Raw genomic sequence first — 21,292 nt, 5'->3', positions numbered from 1 at the left:
ATATTCTAGATAAGAAATATTTTTTTTTTTGCATTTCACTGATTTTTAAAATTGTTTGAATTTGTTTGCAAAGTTCCCTAATTTATTTTTAAATCTCACATATATATGTAACCAGTAATCATAGGGACTCCGGAATTCACTGAAAAATCAGTGCGGGCACAGCCTGTCAAACACTAGTTAAGACTGTCCGTTTCTTTCACAACAAATCCATTTAGTACTACAGATGCACTACAGCTAAGCATACGCACCCACACAAATACAGATAAACCACATGCTTTTATTATTTCCACCCAGACCTACTTGAATGCGAAGGATGTGCTATTTAGGGGCCTTTCTGGTGAGTTCTGCCCATTCCCTCAATAAAAGCACCTCCCACGCTGTGCTCTGCATCTCGCCCCACTCCCAGAAAACCACTTTTCCCCATTCCCAGCAAAGGCTGTGGCTCAGTAGGACACTGACAGGCTCCTCTCCCACTGCTTCAATACCTTAATGAATGAATCAAAGCCAGATACCTCACTGTTTCCCAAATCAAGATCTGTATTGAGCCCGTGGCCGCTAAAGATGGAAAAGAACTATTGGTATCATTCAAACCATTCATCCCACAAGGAGAAATACCTTACATGAAAAGAGAAAAGTGTTCCAATACGGTTCATGTTCAAGAGACTGTCTTTTCATTTCAAATTCTCACACTAAGCCTAAGTGCTAAATCCTCAATTTGTACTTTACTGGAGACTTGACAACTCCCATTTCAACCCCGGTTTATTTTACCAGTAAAAGCGTGCAGTTGGGTGTGCACAGCCATTCCAGGCCATCTCTATTCTCAGGCCTGCTGCAGTGTTTCTTCTACTTCAGACTATTTAGTCAATGCCATTAATCAAAATCCTATAGCAGAAAATGCATGCATAAGTCCTACACATTTATTGCCATGGCAACAATTCAGGCTCTTGTTCATATGTCAAGCTACATCAGTGGAGATAAATTCTATTGTTTTCACACTGACAGTTCTCTCTGTGTTGGACTTAATCCATGGAAAAATATAGCTTTGCCTCTTATTAAAATAAAACACAGACCACCCAACTCTCCAAATTCTCATTCTTCAGAAAGTATAACTGAACAATCTGAATAGTTACAGAATTACAGTTTGATATTTAGGTTTATGATCGTAATTAAAGTGTAAAAAAAATGGCCCAGTCCTCATGATATTGTTTTAATCTCTGGGATTGGTTAGGAATTTAATTCTTCACAAAAAGAAGAGCTCATTGCTGTGAAGCTAAACAGCTATGATACTCGAGCACTGTGTTCTTGAACTAGACAGCAGTATTTTAAAATAAATGCCTTTAAGCTTTGAGTGAAGTTGATGTAATTCATTTTCCAACATCGCTGTAGATACCGTATTTATCATATCATGAAAATTAATGATTAATGCATAATATCCAGAGAAAGATTTCTATATTTCATTTAGCTCATGACAAAATACACTCTCATGTGGGTGATTCACGAGTGCAAAAAAAAAAAAAAAGCATCATTTTTTGAGCATAAGCCTCTATAGATTCACTGGTAGAGGCTGTATTATGAGTAGGTCTTAATGCCTGACATAATTTTACATTATTTTGCTGTGTACTAGAACACAGTTTTGATTTCCTATTATTTCCATAGACACCTCATCTTTCTCATTACCACAGACTAACGAGAAACCAGTCTCATTAAGAAAATACTTCTAATGCTTCACACTTCCATTAATTCCTGTGTAGGGTGCATCATGCTTCCTGGAAAGGTGCAAGCCTTATACCACAACTAAAGACACGTCCTCCTCCATCCGACCCTTTTTCCACTTCTGCTGGCAGATTTCAGCCCCGCTTTTAGAGCGTGCTTGGTATTGACAAAGCCCATTACCATGATATACTACACCGGAGTTCATTTCAACTCGTGTGCACCGCTGCATCTGGCGCTGTCAGTGCCCAACCCAAGTTCCTGCGCCAACGAAGACAACCAGTGTATTTACTTATTGTCACGCCACGTTAGGCCAGTATCAGAAACCGCTTCGCACACACGCTGTGTGTGACCCGCATCAAATATATATATTTTTAAATGGGGGGCTTTGTGTAATTTGTAAATATCCTGTGAACTTCATTCATATTAATGAAGCAGCGTTTGCACTTTACTGGCATTTTTATGCAAATTGCAGTAACTCTTTGTGTGCTGTGCTTCTATAGATGACACAGGCCACAGCTTCTAAAGCAGCGACACCCATTTCCCCAGATGAGCAGTGTACAGAGCATGCCTCTTTGGGTCACCTAAAAGAGAGAACCTGGGGTTCTGAGGAGGCTAAGCACAGAATAAGTCAAATAACTCATTTTTGAATCCTGACATGTTCTTAAGAAGAAACACTGACCAAGTATCTTACAGGGTGTGTAAAATTCAGAACAAAATCTCTCTTCTGAACTCCAACAAGTAATGTTTGGCAGTTCTTTTCCTTGCTCCAATTAAAAGCATCATGTTTCTCATTGCTCGTTGTCCCAGACATACACTAGTTGCAGTAAAATAACTGTCTTTTCAAATAGTAATATCTGAAGCAGAACAAAAGCAGCTTTTTCCATACACACGAATTGCACATCCAAATAAGATTTTAGTTCCCAGTTTAGCACTGCCCTCTGGTGATACGTAGCTCGGATAGGTGACCCATTTCATCCTGGTACATCGGGCACAGATCTGGACAAGAACTAAAATGAAGCTTTGGCATTAAATTTAAGACAGGGATTCCGAAAAGCTTTGTTTAACCCCTTCAGCTGTTAACATCTCAAAGATGCTGCATCTCTGCCCAGTAAGTTCCCCAGCCCGAAGCTTGCTTTGTGCGTTGGCAGAACTACTGCCACCTCAGTGGCTTTGGAATGGTTCAGCTGTCCTGCAGATCCTTCCTGCTGTCTGCTGCAGGAGCCCAGCGCAGAAGCGGGTTCTCAGCTTCCTGTCATACATCTGCAGGAGAACCAACCACCTCAGCCGTGCTTCATCTTTGAAAGACTTAGGCCGCTACTATCAAACAAGTGGTTTAAGCCACAAATCTGTCTCTAGGTGACAGTGTCCAAATTGCAGGGAGTCATCTTAATCCCACACAGTTGAAACGGATGAGCTCTCCCTTTCAGCAGAGCGTTTCCTACAATGTTTACTGGCTGTTCATGTATCTTATTAGGAGGCACCAAACGACCATACTATTATTGCACAAGTCAGTGTTTCTCACTTTTAAAATCCATTAAGCTCTAAACTTTTTAAAAAAATAATTATTGTACCATGAGGTCTTTTGCTTACAGTTACATAAGGCTAAGTTAATTTTCAATATCCATTTATTACTATTAAAGAACATAAATCTCCAATCCTAACCTACCACACCGAGAAACATTAGTCCGTTGTTCCTATCATAAGACCAATGAGCAATGCTGCACTTACAAATGGATATTGTGTGTATCTTGAATGAAAGGCTGTCAAATAAAGGTCTGCCACAGATCTGTTATCTGTGTTAAAATCCTTTTCAAGGCTCATTTAGGGACGCTTTCAGGTACTGGACATTGAAAATCTGGCCTTTCATATGGGTGGCTCTTCCTATTGTAGAAGATGCACCAAGAAGAAATGATATCAGTTTGTATTCTGAATATAATATTTCAGCAAGAATTGACAAATTTAAGATTCTTATTGAGATATCGTTTCCAGTATAGCAGGATTCGATAATGTTTTGGGTTTTTTTTAATACACCAACCAAAATAATTTGTGCATCCCAAGTCAGGGTCAAAGTTGTAGCTAAATGGAGAATGCCAGAAATACATGAACCTGATTTGTCTCCTTAAATGATAATCAAAACAAAAAGAAAGAACTTTCCCTCCAAGTTCATTGTGCAATACTTCACATTATTAATCAGAATTATGTCACAGGATTATTGCTTTGCTTAATAATGTGTTTAATGTAAATTTAATGTAAGAGATCCACGATAAAGGCAGTCAAAGCTCTATTAAAATCCTTCTGCAAAGTTCAGCCACTGCATTAGTAGCTTTAGGCTAACAGCCTAATGTTAATTTGGATTCTAATCTATTATTTTGCATTATATCTAATGTGTTTTTGTAATTAGATTTTTTTTTTTTGAGACAAAGCAAGAAAAAGCCATAGGGGTCAGAGAGCATGACTGTCATTAACTACAGTGCATTTCTGGGGCATGTATAATCATAACACAACTTCCACAGTGAAATTGGGTAGATTACACTCCAGTCAACAACCTGTGTCTCAGCCTGTAAATGGAAAAAAATAGATGACAATCAAGTGATAAATACCTGCAGCTGTTCACACACACTGTTCCAATTTAAAAGGTTCCTACCCTCTTAGCTGGTCCAGAATATTAATTCACATATTCATCCCTAACTCTGGTTCAGTCAAAAATGAATTAGACCAATACATCTCTGATAAACTCACTTCACTCCAAATGAGAGTTTGAGAACAATTACATGATTAATTGTTCTGGGAGAAGCAATCATATGGTAACCTCCAGGAGAAAGAGGACAAGTGTATCTGGGGCAGGACAGGTGAACACAGCATGCCTCAGAAGCCCCGACAGAAAGAACGGCCATAATAATAGAGATGCCGCTCCTTTACCCAACTTTCTTTTAAATTCCCAACAGAATTACATTAATATTAAAACAGTAATCTAGAATAATAAAGTATTCTTTCTTTTCTCAAACTCTCTTAAGCTTTAATTTGGTTTTCAGTATGATAAATTACTATAAAGGAACCTTATGATCTAAAAATCATTCTTCAATTCAGATGGAGATTTGGTAGCCTTAGATAAAAGTAAAAAACTTAGAAACATGAATTAAAGTAGCATTAGTTTGCTCTTACTTAATTAAATGGAAAATATGTACACATTGCTTAATTTTTATCTTGCCTGTTTGGCTATATGGCCAAATCTTCCTCTTGCCAGCAAATTTCAATTTTTTTCTCTCTTCAGTGCATTGTCCTACTAAAAATTTGGAAGAATTATTTCAGTTAGGCTCCCCAAGATAAATCATAGCCTACTCTGATACGCCTTGAAAATTTATAGAGCTAACACTACAGAAAAAGGTTCACTTCGGGGGAGCTCCAGAAACATGTTTACGTTAAAAAAAAAAAAAAAAAAAGCTACAAGAAAATTTCTAAAGTTATAGGCTGGTGGCTCTAAAAGTTGTTTTCTTTCCATCAGGGACATAATCATGCTCCGATAATTAAGTCACTTATTCTACTGCAGAATGTGAAAACAACTTTGGAGGAAAAAAAAAAAAAAGTCTGGTTAAATGTTTTTTGAATGAAATACATAAGAAATCTAGACAACAGCAGATACCAGGAGCAACAATTTTGTATTCTTCATTTTAAAGTACTGAATATTCAGACTTGTTTTAGGGTTCTTTATTTTCTTACTACTTGCTTAGAGCTCTCTTTGCTTTTTGCCTTGAGGAAGAAGCTAGCCTTATCTGAACAACGTATAATCACATTATGTTGGCAGTCTGAGCATATCTGGGAGAAGAACAATACTGTCACTGTCATTCAGGAACAAAAAAATACCCCGACAGTACAGAATTGTGCGTTACAGAACTGAGCTCTGGAATATCATAAACATACACTACTTCCAACTGATGATGTATATGGGAAAGGTTTCCTATCAATGCATCATGAAGCAGACAGCTGTTGATAAGATACCATTCTCCAATTCGTTTCTCAAATAATTCTCCCCATGCTAGTGTTGGTGGAATAGATATGGGACATTTAATTAATTCATCTCCTTTCCCCTAAAATAGCCCTAGTGACAATGAAAACACCAGGCCTGGCTACAGCAGATAGAGCGGCTGTGTGTGTTTTCTTCTGGTAGGTCATTTGCACCACACCTAAATACCTAAGAATCAGATCTTGTGTCTAAACGGAAATAATTCTAATGCGAGACCTTGAAAACTAAGTCTTCCACTAGTCAGTCCAATAATAAAAACTGTGATATTTTATCATATACTCCGTTGCCTGATGACCACACTCTCAGCTATCAATGGTTGGAAGTACTAGGGGAGAGAAAAATCTTCTGCCATACTCTGTGTAATTATGCAAATTTCAAAAGGAATCAGTTAGATCAGAAACCTTCAGAATTAGCTCTGGGATGGAACAGCAGTCTCAGATATCTTGTCTTCAGTGCTTTTAAATTCCACAGTCATGGATGCACCTAGGTTTCTCCCTCCCCAGATTATCTCTAGAGTCGCTGTTACTTTGCTGGTTGCAGCAAAGGTGGAGGTTCTCCCTTGTTCTTGTCCTGTGTTCCACGCAATTGCAGCACGGCCGTTGCACTGGGGATCATCTGAAGTACCAATAACTACCGGCAGTACTTCATCTATTAGGAACGTGTTAAGTTCTCCTTTTAGGAAAGCTCATAGGTTTTCTCATGTTGTTTATTACTTACAATTAAAATTGCACATTATTAGTGTTTTGTATTTTACCTATTTAGCACATAACTAATCTAGTGGGAAAAAAACATCCTCCAGAAAATGAACTTTCAGATAAATACTTATATAAAATCTAAACCTGAACAGTGCTGGGAGGGGAAAAGTATATTCCACAGCCAACTGCAGTTTTTCATAAAGCACAGTTAGCATGGATATAACGTAACTAAGTCAAGCAAGATATGATTGATTTATTATATTGGAACCCATTAAAAGTATTCCATTGCAGTTTTAAAACCATATAGTCATTAAATATCTTTGAAAACACACATTCTCTACCATCATTATAAGATATTCTTGACAGCATATCATTTTTAATGGCACCATTATAAACAGGATTCATAATGGCTCTGTTTAGCATGTAACAGAATTGGGAGTCAGTAATACAGACTTGTGTTCAACATAATCAGATAACAAAGAGCACTGAAGGAAAGATGAGTGCACAATTAATACAGGAATAATTATTTTGTGTAAAATGAAGTGCATTTTAGTGTGTCAAATCAGCATTAAGATGGATAAATGAAACAGTGGAACAGATTTGATGTACATTACCTTGTAAGTACAAAACGAAGTACTGGTGCTGATACATGATCTGAATAGGAGAGGACAGATGATGCCCAAGGCTAATTGAAGTGATAACGCTGGTTTCTAATTGCAGCAAACTGTTCTATGCTTAAAACAACTCCCAGATCCAGTACAGGTGCCTTAAAACATGGCTTCAGCTTTAGCCTTGCTTTTGTTTGTGGTCCTTCCTACTAAAGGGACATTTGAAGAACAGTTATTCATGGCTTTTGTTCCTTCAAGTGCATTGGGACAACCGATCTTCAACTGTCATAAGTCAGCTTCACAGTAAGAAAACTCTGAAATCTAAAGGATCTCAGGAACATTCAAGTTTACCTTTTGTTAAATTACAGTTCAGGGAGCTGGGCACTTCAAACGAAAACCAGGTCCTAAATTAGGTACACAACAGGCAAGACAGATTTATATGAGGAAAAAAAAAGGAAGTAAGAACTTTCCAAATGCAGTACAACCCCTCACCAACAGAGGTATGAAGAGAAGAGGTCTCCTGACTCACCATAAACAGTAAGGGGACTGCAGTAACACTCATCAGCACAACCTGGGGCAGAACACTTCAGGTACCTCCTTCCTCCAAGGACTGGCAGTTCAGGGAAAACCATTAACAACCGAAAACAAGATTCTGCAATTAAAATCTCCAACTGACCTCTGTTGAAAAAGAGACACATTAACACGAAGCCAGAGTGCTTGTAAGTATTTCTTATGATGTATGAAGACATAAATTGACATCCAGGAAGATCCTAACCAGCCACGTAACTTGTCATAACCAAAAAAACCCATCCTGCGAAGGTCCATTATTCCTTCAATATAAATTCTTGGCTGCAATGTCCTCCGAATAAAGTCTGCTCTAAACTCTGGCTTGTATAAGGCCTTGTACAGCCCAACTTGCCTCTAGCTGATAATAGAATTTTACAGGAAAAAAATCCTCTTAAGACAGAAATGTCTATTTCTGGTACTGATGCTTAAAAGGAAGAGGTAAAAGATGTTTTATGCCACTGTTCTATTTCTCCTTTTCCGGACTGGAGCCAGTTCACACCTCAGTGCAGCTTAGAGCAGCACCTTTACTGTTCTACACTGACTGCACCAGTGGGGCTGCTGCAGCCGCGAGCATGTACACACACGTGTGTGTTTGTGTGTGAATATTGCACGCGTATGCACACACAGTTAGCACTCTTTCCACACAATCTCTTGTGCTTGGGAGGAAGCATAAACAGAGCCATTGAACCAGGTCTCTCTTTCTCTCATTATGTCATTTGTGGCAGTGCCACCTAAGAAAAGGAGGAGGTGCCTACATAAGGCAATAAACCATTCAAATTGACAAAATTCATTACGTACCTCTGGATTTGTAAAGAGCTGGCTTACAGTCATACTGAGATAATCAATTTAACAGTACATTTATCTAGAGGTATTAATGGCTGCTATTTGCATACTTGTATGGCTTTCTGTGATCTGTTCTGTGCAATCTAAAACAAGGAAATAGACTTATTTACAGATCATCACCTCAACTAGTACTGGTATTATGTTTCTCTAATTTTCCTAAAATACAGAAGATGCCCGAATGTTTAAATTCATGTAACATGTTGGAGCATTTACTTTTTGGCACGTGAGCAGCATGTGACCATTGAGTTTTTTGCCTTTTCTGCTATTAGAAAGTTACCTTTCTATATCATTAGAAAAATATCTTTTCCCCTTCCACTTTCTATGCTGATTATGTAATAAGACAAAATGCACAAAAACATGTCAAACCTGAGACTAATGATGTTGGTAATAAGTATGTGAAAGTCCTTTTTTGTCATTACTTTTCTCCGAACTACAGTCAGGCACAGCTTCAATTTCTGTTTGCCCTTTTGGCCCTACTCCCCAAACTTTTGCTCCCCTCTGCCACGGCAACCGTAAGTCAAGAGATGCTACAGCCAGTACATAGTCTGCCACAGCCAACATCTATCACACAGGTGAGAGGAACAGAGCAGGTACGAAAGTTTCAACAGTCACATATTAGAAACAACAGGGATTTTGATAACCTTAGAGACCAAGACGGAATGGTAGTGAGGATGAATGCATAGGCATAAGGAGATAACTCTAAACCAAATTTCCCAGAGGATAATGCTAACTGCATGCTCCTCAACGCCAGAGGAGTTCCCAGCATGAGCTCACTCTGAGCAGGTCGGCAAGAACAAAGCTCCAAACAGTTCAAATACAGGAAAAGTCAGGTCATGGGGGGCTCTAATTTTACAATTCACAAAAGCACTGATCTCACAACATTGATCTCTCAAAGTTCTAGATTCCTAGCTGTACAATGGGAATATTACTAGCCAGGGCTGTTATGAGGAAACATTTCATCATATGCATAACGGTTTCCACACTACAGTGATAATTTCTACAGAAAAACCAATCAGAATTATATTTTTTCAGAATTATATCAGAATTATAAAACTTGCTTTGTTCAAAATTATTGCTTGTTAGAACAGCCTGAAATAAACAAGGCATCAGAAACATACTTACCTGATTGAAGACTGCACCATAACACAGACGAACAATACAGCCTGAATTTGAATATCCTGTAATTTTTGAATGCTTGACTTTTTAACCTGAATAGCACTCTCCTGGTACATACCTTTGTTGCATATGTAGTGTAGAACAGAGTGACCCTGCATCCATAGCGTCTTTGTAGTAGAACAGAAGCATTTAATATAGATTTTATTATAAAGGCCTTAATGGAATTCTAATCAATAATACTTTAGAGAATGGTAAAGAAATTGAATACATTCATAGGTAAAAGAGGATGTTATTATCTCAGTTCAGTAACTATGAAATGGAAAGATGAAAAAGTCTGTTTTTCATATTAGAAGCGAGCACAGCTGTACAGTTATATAATAAAGTATCACTTGTATCCATGGCAATAGAGAGTAATTGATGCACCACAGTTATTTTTATAAACCCAAACAAAAAAATTCACTGGAAATTTCTTTGCCGGTTTCTCAGCATTGTATGTTTTTTATCTGTACATAATGTACAAATTTATAGTCTGAATACACTCACTAATCTGACTTGTTGAATAAAACATGCTGGTTTTCACTGCATATTAAAGAAGACGGGGATCTCATACCCAAAACCTAAGTCTTTCATGAAGGATTTAATGTAAAAAAATATTTCTTGGAATAAGATACATTGTTAACTTAAATTCAGATTGCATTGGATTTGGGATCTATGCACCATAGGGATGGAGAGAGATAGATATATTTTTTCTTTATGATTTACATGTTTTTCAGATGTCTTACAGTGATAGGTTTAGGAACATTTTAGTGAAAATCAGTAGATGGTTGTAATATAAAAAAAAAACTAATGGAGACCCAAAAACATAGCATATATTGTGTCCTGGACCTTCCCTGGTACAGTTAAATCTCTTGGCCCTACTTAAGTAAAAATATGTCAAAATAGATGCTGTTTTAGAGGAAGACCCGTAACGTTACAATAGCTCCACTTAGTCCTTAAAATGGTACCAGGAAAGGATATTGCTAATGTTAGGTTGGTTTTTTTGAAGTCTAGATATGCATCCAGTAGGCAACTAAAAAAAAGGACTATGTCCCCCCATCAGTCTATTAATAACGGTCTTGTCTACAACAGAAAGGGAAGAAATCACTTCAATTTCCTTTTTTTTTTTTCTTCCCAAATGCAGATCCATCTACTCATAACTCATTGCATTTGCAATCACCAGTGTTTATTTTACTTGTAAGAAACTACAGAGATAGCGACGTTTTGCCAAAAAGACAAGTATTCTGCAAAACGCAAGCCTCTTGTATATTTTCCTTGACATGTTCTGTTGCAGGATGATTTTCCAGTGGCAGTCAGATGACCATGACAATAATAGCTCTTGTAGTGAACTTTTTTGATTTTGCCTTTTTTTTTTTTTCTTTAATTTGTTCAAGTCAGAATTCTAATTGTTGTTTCAAACTCAAGATGAAACACGCTAGCTGGTTTCTGTTTTTATCTTTAACTGACTTTTGATGATGATTAAATAAATTGCATCTTCAAGACAATGGAGTGGCAAGATCTCAGGTCTTTTTTGTTAAATGATAAAGCATTATACATAACCTCCCACAAATACTCCCCAAAGTATATGGAAATGGAACACTTCACTATGTACTCAGTACCATATTTCCCTTATTTATACAGCATAGCATCATCTCCTTCTCTCATTTCTCTCAGTACTACTTTCCCCTTCCCCTGCATGAATCCTTTGCCTGAATTATCAGATCTATATGACTATAAGCCATTTCCTTTTTGGAGATTAAAAATGAGTAGTCTCTTCGAAACGCCAGCTGCTGTTGTTTATCAGGGATCCTATTACTTTGGAAACTCTGCATCACCATTTTCTTGATCAATAGCCCTGTTAAAAAATTTTTCATGAGACCAGCCAGAGAGAGCCTTTAGACACTTGGAATGGAAGAAGGCAAGGATGTATATAAAATCTGCATACCCACAAGTTCAGTTTGTTTCCTCCATCCTGGAATTCACAAGTTTATCTGGCAATAATCTGGGCTTGACCTGGGTCCTTAATGCAGAGCAGCACCAGGTACAAGCCACAGTGCACATGTGTACAGGCGCTCTTTTACCTAACGTAAACTACTTCTAGCTATAACTTCCCTCCTGTGATTCCAAAATTATGGACATTTTTAATATAATTCATCTCCTCACGGGCTAGTGACTATTCCTAATTGTGTTTATATTTAATGAAAGCATCTAAAACTAGTTCTTCTCCATTGTTTTCTCTTTTTAGGCTAGGCTATTTCTTCTCCTTCCCTCCACTACTATATCACAATGCCTTTTTGTCTAGGGATACCAAACAGGGGATTAAAAATGCATTAACAAAAGAAAGGTTATGGACTGTGAGTCAGCAAGAACAAAAGAATCAAATACATCATGTAAAAGCTAATAATATATAGATAGGGACCTCAGAATTTAGCATTTTCATTATATTTTTCAGTTAGCATGAAAGTTCAATCTTCCACTAATCATTTAAAATGTAAAATAAACAGAGCTTCAAGCATATCACAGTCTATACTCGGGTCCCCAGGAGAGTGAAAGCCACAAAAGACACCCAACAATATGACGCTATATATTCTGAGATATTGCCATTCAATCGGATTTGCCACATGCCCATACATTTTAATGCTGACTTCATTATGAAATCTCTTCTTGATTAATCATTGGTGAACAATGACTAAATTGCACTCCAGCACCAGCTTGAACTGGGGCATTGTTAGCAGCAACCTTCATTTGAAAAGCGTACCAGATGGGCCAAGGAAAGGTCAGTATGGTACTACCACAGCAACAATGGACAAAGCTCGTAAACCAGTGGCCGAAATGGTTGAACTGAGACTGCAATAGAACATGCTGGGAGACTGTTCAGTTTATTTATTTCTTCAAATCATGTTAAAGAAATGTAGTAACAAAATTTTTATAGCGTTCATCGAAGGAAGACTAAAAGGCACATAAAGCTATTAAAACTTCTGAACTACAAGTCAGCGTGGACAGGCTTTGGTAGGGACTTCCGCACTTTAAGAACAAATAGCACATTTAATTTTATCTTCTATGACTGTACAGGTTTCCACGGTATTTCCAAACCAGTCCCAATCTGAAAGGTTCGTGGGTCAGCAAGACTCAGACCTTAACTTCCCTCACACATGCCAGTTCTCTCTCCCAGTGCGTGTGTTAGCGTACTGCTCTTACGGTAAAGACTTGCCTTCACAATCTCTAACAGATGCTTCCTTTTAATCATCACCTACATAACCCGGACTGCTGTGAAACAAAAGGTGTACTATCATTTAGAAACAGACAATCTATCTCTAAACACAGACAACCAACAGATACTTCCAAAACAAAGAATCCTGATGAGGTGCTGGAGTACAAAACTGCCCTAAAACCTCCACATCAGCCATTTCAACACTGGAAGTGGCACAGAGCATTCCCAATTCACCTAACGTTTTGACAGACTTCCCTTTGTTCCCACTTTGTTCCTTTCTCCCCATTGTCACTTGAGTTTGGTCACAATCCCCTGGGACAGCTCTCCCAAGGCCTCTGAGAGTCTTCATTTGCTCAGCGTATGGAGAGAGCACCGACTACGCTTCCTCCTGTGCCCCGTTCAGCACGCTATATCAGGGCCGTTCAAATAGTAGGGTCATGCAGGGGAACGGAAAAGTTGTACAAGATACACAGAATCCCACACAAAATCTCCCCAGGCCTACTTTAAACGCTCATCAGGCCACTGTCGGGAGGGATATGTGGTCAGAAGCCATCAGCCCAGGCATGCCATTAGTGAACTTATCAAGCGAGCATCTACAATTGCTGTGTTTACCCATGCTAAAATACTATTACTACAACGCCTCTGCCTTTCCTTCAAATTTACACGTCCCCAAGTATCTGATAAATACTGCTCATTTATTGGCACTGATCTGTCATTTTAGCAAATTGAAAACAAAGAAATCATTTAATATTGGCTTTTAAAATTCTTTACCACAATGAAAATTTGCATAACATTATGGTAGCCTATACATTTTACTACACCAAACATATTTCAAGGTTAATAAGTTCTGGCAAATTGATATTTTGAAGTTACTAAAGAAAATGTCATAAAATAACCTTATATTTGACATTTTAAGATGAGAGAAAAATTATCACAGGAAAATTGTAATCCTTGGCTTCTAAACACCATCTCTTTCTTCTAATACGCAAAAGTGAATAAATATTTTCTTAACACTTAGCTTTCTTCTGCAACTACCTTTCTTTACATCAAATTCTACTGCATATAATGAAGGCACGGCAATTAGCCAAGAGACTGGAATTTTTTTTTTTTTAATGCTCAAAGTTGTATACAGAGCTACAGTCTGCGTGTACACAGAGGTATAGTCTGAGATGTTTTAGGACTCTTGGTCTTGTTTCAACAATACATGATAGACAAACTTCAGATACACAATCGAATTAGCTACTGGAGCTGTACAAAACTATGTGGAGCCAACTGGAAAGATGCATTTTTCTGCAAAGCTGTGAAGTTCTCACAGCTGAATCATGGCAATGACAGAACAGGAAAGATGAAGTTGCCTCAGATTTTCCTCAGCTCTGGTTTTAGAATCAGTCACTTGGTAAATTTTAGACTGCAGGTAATACTTTTCATTACTTGAACAAATGCATCTGGTTAAAGGCTAGATGAGAATATCATGGGAAGTTTCTTTCAAAGTGAAGTCTTGTGAATATAAATTTTTATATAAAATAAAATTTATAAACATGAAAATCAGTAATTGTTTAATGGTTTTTTTTCCCTGTGGGTTCCTAAACTGTATGTTATTAATCACATGTATATAATCAATAGGGTTTCTTTCTGGATTGAAGCAATTCCTTACAGTAACTTAGCTGGCCTTTCAAAAAATATATTTTGTTTTGTAGAAGAATAGCCTTGTGGCATAAAAGCCTTCATCTTAATAAGATTGGTATAAGCACTCAGCTTCTTGCACGTGCAGCGATGTCTGCTGGCTTGGCTGTATATTAAAACCAGTTTGGTGTGTTTGGATTGACTGCTGTTTTTACAGAGATTACTTCTATGCACTGTAGGCTATTTGACTTTTTATTTATTTATTTTTAAAGATTTTAAAGAGTGCTTAGGAGAGCACAGTAGGTATAGAAGCATTTCAGAGAGAATTTAATAGCAGGATGAACGATATTGAACTTGTGAAAACCCTGTGAGTCCAGGTTTTCCATTCCTGGTAAGTATGGCATCTGCATAACCGCACGGCTTTGTGATAAGATTATTAAAAAATCTGTTCTTTGCAGCAGCTCTGTGAAAGGTTGACTGTGCAAGGCTATGTGCACTTACCGTTTGGAAGTACCAGTCTTTGGAAGTAACATTTTTCTGTGTTAAGATGAAAAGAGCGAATGCCAAAATATCTTTGGGACAACATGAGAAATTGGAATGCAAGCTTATGGCAGTCACAGGCAGGTAAAGAAAGAGGAGCCACACAAACTAAATAGCAGTGACACATTCTCTGGAAAAATGCGGTGGGAATAGTTTTCTACATCAGAAAAAAAAAAACCAAAACCAAACCACTGAGTGAATACTCCTTAGTCAGCTACACCAATTAGAGATTTTTTTAATTACTGCCATCTTTTAGGCTCAACTGCGAGCCAAATAAAACCTGATGGAAAAATATCTTCAGACCATCTGCTATGTATTTTTAGGGACTCTTTCAATATAATACAATATTGTACTTTCCAGTAATACCTCAGATCCTGCCACAGCATTTCTAAGTAGAACCAGTACGACCAGAGATAAACCAGCTAGAGAAATCCCTCTTTTTTTTTTCTCTTTTATTTTTTTTTACTCTAAAGAGATTTGGTTTAAGTAGAACCACAGGGGCAGGTGTCTACTTAGGTTATCAAATGCAAGTATGTGTTTGGTTCGTATCTACCATTAGTCAACAAGAACACCACCGTCACAAGGCAATGTCCTACCCAAACTATGCAGCTGTCTTCAGGTGGAAAGAATGACTCCCATACATAAATCTTTTTCTAGATATCACAATGGAACAGGTACACACAGCTGTCACACTACCCATACTATTACGCTCCTCTCACTGATAATTCTGGCTAGGAAATAGCAAACTTCACCCTTGGAGAGACTCATAAATAGTTAAGCACCCTCTATCAACAGATGATAAAAGGGAAAAATAACCAATAAAACTACATAATGAACAACTACTGAACAAACAGAGCTCTAGCACTCAAACACAGCCAAATTATTGTCTAAGCTATTACAATGACTTTACAGTAATATCATTTAATTTTCTAGCTTCACGGCAATTATATCAAAGGTCCTTTATTCTTTTTACATCTGAAATAAATTCTATTGTGAAGTCCAAGGTGGGAAGGAAAAACAATAAAAAGTTGTCTCAGGTCATACATAACCGTGTTCAACAGCTTATTTATATTTTTTTTTGTCATCTTTCTTTAACTCCTGGAAGTCAACCGATGCTATATCCTACCCAAAAGATGCAGTACAGTACAACATTTTAATTTTTTTTTTTTGCCACCATAGATAAGGGAAGCTCAACTTCTTGATTCTGGATGCAATTGGAATTTGCACAGTTCAGGTTAAATTGACTTTGGCTTCATCTCGCAACATCTGAATTCATACTGCAGCTCTCCAGTGCTTTTAGGACATAATTAGATAAATTCATAGATTAAGCTGCTCCTGGCAGTATTTGCTCTTCTGTGAATAGTGAACCAATTCCACAGCACATTGAAATACAAACTGTAGTTGCAATACCAAGTTGGCAACGCATCTTTACTGTCGATTGTTGTGTGCCATATGGACCCACTTAAGCCTCTCCCTCTTTTGGCTCCTGAAGAGAAGGCAGCCATTGCGGCCAGTCAGGAGGTCACTTTGGAAACCAAATGGCCCAGGTGCAAAAACTTCAGCAGGGACATCTGCATCCATGACTGGTTTTTTTGGCTAGATTTATCCCTGTCCATATTTAGACATGATATTTGCCTTCTTGCGTAACGTTACCATTTTCTGGCAAATTGAACTTAGAGATCACAAAATACACCCAGTATATTGCTATTTTTTTTATCCCATTCCACTCTTATATTTCAAATATGAAAAGAGCTAACATTCTTTTTCAGATTATTTCTTCGATCAGATAGCACACAGAGAAGTTCAGGTAAAAGTTCTCACAAACTCAAATATGGATATTAATAATCTCTCTTTAAAAAGTTTCATGCCAGCCACCAAGGAAAGTTGAGATACTCAGAGGAAAGATTAGAAGTGTAATTATAGTGATATTGATACGGTTACAGCCTCATACTTTGTACAAAATGCGAATGCTTTATTCTTTGATATACAATTCTTAAAAAGGCTAAACAGATGCATATTAATCAAGCCTATTTTGTGCTCAACAGTATCACAGTTAACAAATATCTACTGGATATTTAAATTATACTTACATTTCCTGCCACAATTCTCTCTGAGGCCCAGATAATCACACTTGTCTCTTGTTTCTCACGTCCAAAAAAATGCTGTATAGCAAAAAAAAAAAAAAAACAAGAATGAGGAATGAGATACTTATCATTGCAGGGCTGTAATGCCATTTGAAGAACAAGCAAAATGCATTTTAAAGTAATTAACGCATTTCATATATTAATACGATCCTGCTTGCACATTTCCTGTCACTCTTAAAAACACACTCTTAAAACAACACATACAGTTTAACCTTCAGTTTGGAGAAAGAGTACCTGGGCAAAATCTCAGAGTCTGAACGAGCACTCAATCACTCAACTTCTAAATCGCTCTAGCATGCAATGCAAGAATCAAGGAACAATGAATCAAAGCCACAATATTTGACAAAGACTTTACAAAATTACTATAAAAAAATAAATGTCTCATAAAATATAGAAAAGATAAATACAGATGTATTAGTTATGTCATATATCAGAATTCTTGTATTCGCATTACTATAACCTATAGCATACTTCCAGTGTTGTATTATGCTTTGTTACAGCTTTCATAGTTTTGAAATGGATTAAACCAATCCTTTCTTTATTCTGATCTGAGGAGAAACACATCTCTTCAATGCAATTCATTTCTGCCCTGCTTTCCTCTATCTTTTGTGCCAAACTGTTATACAAACCAGTTTTGTTTTTTTTTCCTGAGGTAACATATGTCTACCAGACATAGCATCTACAAATAATTCTGACCTGACCCAAAAAGCACAAAGTTTATACAAATAAAAATTATAGGACTAAGGAGCTTTGCATCAAGCTCTTCAGGCTGGCATAAGCTGCACTGAGATGAAGTTCTGCTAGCAAATATAAATGCCAATGGGAAGCTGCATCATGGCCAAAGTAGCTTTCAATTTTTAATTTTACTTCACAAAAGGAAGCGCTGCACTTCTCCGCTTAGGGTTAGCTTTGAGTCTCCGCTGCAGCAGCCTTAACCTTATCCCACAGGCCTTCAAGAAATTAATGTTCAGCAAGAAAAAGATTTTGTAGTCTGCTGCCTCCAGGGGAAAAAAAAAACAAACAAACAAAAGCCCAGCACAGAACAAACCTGCAAGAATGCTTTTCCTCCCAGGAAAGACGTAAAACGAAGGTGACAGTCTGGAATGCTAGTGAACTGGTGGTTATTTGACACTGAGTTTTTGTCAAATGACTGACAATAGATTTCAGAAACATGTGAGCAGTAGCAAATACATACAAGCCTTTGGAGAGCCCTAGAATTTATTTGTAGGTATTTTATACCAAGGATGTGGAATAAATGCATCCAGAAAATGATTTCCAATTCCAGACACACATGCAGCATTCTCATCGGCATCTCAATAACGCCTAGGAAACACACAGGTTTCTTTGCTTGATTTTCATGTATGGATTCCGCCTCATATTCGTAATGAGGTATTCCATTGCAGCCAGCACGGCATTCCTTCAAAGATCAGTGTCACAACTTGAGCGATATGCTTTCAAATATCACCCAAACTATGCAGCATCTTGTATAGACCATATATAAATATATGTTTGTGTACACTGTATGTGTGTATGCTACTTAAATTCTTTTCCCTTTTGTATTAATAAATACATAGCAAATCCAAACTATTTGTAATTCCACAATTTTAAGGAATTGCTAAATGCCTCATTCATATTATGTCATAAAACCCATTTTTTTTTCCTAATGTAATTATCTAGAGGTAACAACAAGAAAATAGAATCAGTTGGATCCTGATCCCACGTGTTGAAATGCAAAGAATACATTCAGCTTTGTTGAGCTAATATCAATTGTAGCAAGCAAACTCAGCATAATTTTTCCAATATGGCATACAAATGTCAGAGTCCTCTCCTACGCTGTACACACGAAGATGTGTGTGATGGCCAGACCATTTATACGATATCAATCCTGCCAAAACACACTGGCCTGAAGCCAAAGCCACAGTCTGTTCTCTAATGAAAATAGAAGAGATCTGATAAGAGAAGCCACAATCAACACCAAACATCCTGGCATAAATCTTTACAAATGCAATGCAAGTGCCTTAGACTTGTCATTCTGTTTACTTCTAAGATTTTTAAGTAAGCCTTCTTGAATCCACCAATTTCACACTGGCTTCAAACACATCTGGAACCAGTATATTACATTTTTTTAAAAAAGCAGAGCTCACCAAAGTACTACTGGCCCCTTTACATTTCCTAGAAAACTAAATAAAGAAATGAAATGCCTTACAGAATATATGACATAATGGGCTTTAATTACATCTGGATCTTTGAAGATGATCTATGAGACCGCTCCTTTTTCCTACTGCTCTCTTGTTATCAAGTTATCAGCTGGGACTTTTCACCTGCACACAGTCAACCAGCTGTAACTGGGAACTCTGCCTTCTCTTCTCCACAGAACATGACTGTTTAGCTAGCTTACCTGTATCAAGCTATTTGGAAAAACAGCATGTTTGTTCAAAGATTCAAAGCAAAGATCAAGTTGTATTATAAATTATTTATGTCATGTTTAATTCTATGTTAAAGTTGCATTTGTTAAATCACTACAATGCCCCTTGGAGTGTTTCAAGCTTACCTACAACTGGCAAACACAGATAAACATCAAGTTCTCTAAGTCTTCATGATCTCAGCATTAATATGGTGTATTTACAAACGTTTGTGTGATAGATGAATTTTCCCATCTGAAGAGAAAACCTGAGAGAAATTACAATGAAACAATCTGTAAATTTATCCTTACAATACTTACAAAGACAGTACTGTATTTAATGACGTATTTCAAAACAAAAAGTGATTGTCATGTTCTTAAGACCAAATACATAACAAGCTTAAAGGAAATTTCTCTACATCAGACTCCACAAAAGACCGTGTCAGCACAAACGTAAAGGATTCGGCGTTTTGAGATAAACCAGCCTTGAACAACAATCATCTGATAAACCTCAAATTCCAGATGGTCTTTGTAGGTTTCAGAAAACAGCTGTATTCATACAGCATCAAGAGGAGGTATCTGGCTTAATTTTAACAGTAGAAGTAGCTACTGGTACTGTTTTAATATTACTTAAAATAATATCCAGCATAAATATTACTTTTAGGAGAACAACTTGAGATGTCCTGTGAGGACATACCACAATATCCTCACATACCTCTCAATATTTTTATATGGGTATTTGTTGAGCAATACAACAGTTTATTTAGCCTTCCACAAATGAACAAAATGCACTCTTCCACTTCACAACCTCTCCGATAATGTTCATGGCTAAACAGTGTTTCTAGTCCAAATGCAAATCTCCAAATATCCTTACACTAGGACTATTTTAATTTTTTTTTTGACAGAAGTTCTTAATTAATTGAGCTTCTTGATACTAGAAGCTATAGAAGATCAACTACATTAAAATGAGATGTCAAATCTTCCCCATACATCAGGCATAATCCTATTTTCATCCTATCTTTACAAGGCATCAGATATGTTAATATTTATGGAGTATACACGGAGGAATACTGCTAGAATTAATAAATAATAAAGCTAATATTTTTTTCAAAAATAAATCATTAGATACCTCATTATAAACTGCATGTCTTCAGTTGTAGATAATTTAGTACAGTAATAAATAACAGGAGAACACAGTGCTGATGGAATTATATTCCATTATTTAAAAGATCTTGCTACTCGTGTAAGAATGTATTCTTTCATGTTCAAAATCACGGAAAGAGACAGAACTGGTTTAGAATTGAGGGTACTTTCAAACAAACAAAAGCGAGATTGCCTCTAACATGCCAGCTAGACATTACTGAACACATGTATATAACACATACCATCTCTCAAACGTACTTTGAAATCATCCTGGGATGTGTCTTTGGCAAGACGTAGCTCAGGTAAGTTTAGCCCATTGTTCATACAGTCTCAACAATAATTGACTTCTTCCATCTTGAACAAGGTGTTATCTTACAGATTCTAACGTTGTCACTTTGCTTCTTACCTGTAGAAGGAAAAAAGAATCAATAAGGGATAAGGGTGGGGGTTTTTTTTGTGCAACTATTAAAAAACAAAAATTCTTCCATAAGACTTTGTAAAGATCTCGCATAAAAGTTTGTTGCACCTAATAATACAACAAAAATGTATCAAAGAATCTGGTGCACGTTGACACTTGTATTCAGTACTGTTAATAAGTCTGGCTCATTTCAGACGTATCTAGACTTATGGT

The 21,292-nt window shown here is 37.0% G+C and overlaps 1 long non-coding RNA gene across 1 annotated transcript in view; it reads right to left on the bottom strand.

Moving 5' to 3' along the window:
* LOC147599152 (uncharacterized) overlaps positions 1 to 21,038 on the bottom strand; it is a 30,335-nt gene extending 9,297 nt beyond the window's left edge. The window contains exons 1-3 of the long non-coding RNA XR_015260062.1: positions 20,904 to 21,038; positions 19,669 to 19,787; positions 17,064 to 17,135 (exon numbers count right to left, since the gene is read on the bottom strand). This is a non-coding gene — a long non-coding RNA (uncharacterized LOC147599152). The remainder of the gene's footprint in view (positions 1 to 17,063; positions 17,136 to 19,668; positions 19,788 to 20,903) is intronic.
* Between the last annotated feature and the right edge of the window lie 254 nt (positions 21,039 to 21,292).

The sequence above is a fragment of the Chlamydotis macqueenii genome, chromosome 13 (genome assembly GCF_036417535.1).
Source record: "Chlamydotis macqueenii isolate bChlMac1 chromosome 13, bChlMac1.mat, whole genome shotgun sequence".
Classification (NCBI taxonomy): domain Eukaryota; kingdom Metazoa; phylum Chordata; class Aves; order Otidiformes; family Otididae; genus Chlamydotis; species Chlamydotis macqueenii.
Note: the sequence above shows the minus strand (reverse complement) of the source record. Positions and strands in the feature narration are given on the sequence as shown.